The sequence below is a fragment of the Paraphaeosphaeria sporulosa genome (genome assembly GCF_001642045.1).
Source record: "Paraphaeosphaeria sporulosa strain AP3s5-JAC2a unplaced genomic scaffold CC84scaffold_10, whole genome shotgun sequence".
NCBI lineage: Eukaryota > Fungi > Ascomycota > Dothideomycetes > Pleosporales > Didymosphaeriaceae > Paraphaeosphaeria > Paraphaeosphaeria sporulosa.
In genome coordinates this window covers 757176-758625 of record NW_017253369.1, presented here as the reverse complement: position 1 = coordinate 758625, position 1450 = coordinate 757176, and positions in this window count along the sequence as shown.

Here is a 1450-nt window from a genome sequence, read left to right as displayed (position 1 = left end):
AATTTATCATTAACTAGGAACTCTTAATGGTGTGGTGGACGCACTAAGTAGGAGATCTAACCTAATTAAGGATAAACCTGAACTATATAATATAGTGCTTAGAAAACGAATAGATGGAACTATAGAATATAACTAACCGGAAGAAGGAGTAATAAAACTAGATTATTAGAACCCCTAGATTAAAGTATGAAAGGCGGAACTAAGCTATAGTAGAGCTAGAGTATTCGACTTTTAGGACTATTACTGCCTATCTTATAAGATAGGCAGTAATAGTCCTAAAAGTCGAATACTCTAGCTCTACTATAGCTTAGTTCCGCCTTTCATACTTTAATCTAGGGGTTCTAATAATCTAGTTTTATTACTCCTTCTTCCGGTTAGTTATATTCTATAGTTCCATCTATTCGTTTTCTAAGCACTATATTATATAGTTCAGGTTTATCCTTAATTAGGTTAGATCTCCTACTTAGTGCGTCCACCACACCATTAAGAGTTCCTAGTTAATGATAAATTGTAAAATTAAAGTTTGCTAGGAATTCTGCCTATTAAACTTATCTTTAGTTGAGCTTCTTAGTTACTATAAAGCTTATAAGGTTTATATAGTCCGTCCATACCTTAATCTTAGTTAGGGCGCCTATTAGTTACGTCTCCTATTATTCAAAGGCATCCACTACCCCTAGTAGTTCCTTGTCGTGAACATCGTAGTTTAGTTCTACCCTAGAGAACTTTTAGGAATAGAAGAACACTAGTCTCTATTTCTTATCTTTATATTATTAAGTAAACACAGCTCCTAATGCGTAGTCTAATACGTCTATTTCCACATAAGTCTTCCTTCATGGGTTAAACATCTAAAGTAGGGGTGCCTATAGGAAGAGTACTTTAAGCCACTTAAAGGCTTCTTTTACTTCTTTCCTAAACCCTACCCACTTATCCTTTTTTATAAGGTCTATCATAGGTGCTATTATTTTAAAATAATCCTTAATAAACTTCTAATAGAAGTTAGTAAACCCTAGGAAGGACTAGACGTCCTTTACTAACTTAGGTTCTAGCCATTCTTATATGGCGGCTACCTATTACAATTACACAGAATTACTATAGGAAGACAAAGGTGATATACGGGAAGAACCTAGCAAAGGATCTAGAGGCTAATGCACTAAGGGACGCTAAGCGACCACCCTAGTTATGTTAGTATAAGTGGTTACGTGACCGTGCTCCCACTAAGAGGACCTTAGCGAGGGAGTAGGAAGGTACTCCCACTAAGGAGGCATTAGTGAGGGAGTAAGATGCTCCTAAAGAAGGTTACTCCCGCTAAGAAGGCATTGGTGAGGGAGTAGACTAGGACCATAAAGGATGGAAAGATGGGTATATAGTCTTAGACATTCTTTAAATATTTCTATTCTTTATAGTTAACTTTAAAAGCTTACTTTTATATCTAAATTAAAGCCACTCATCT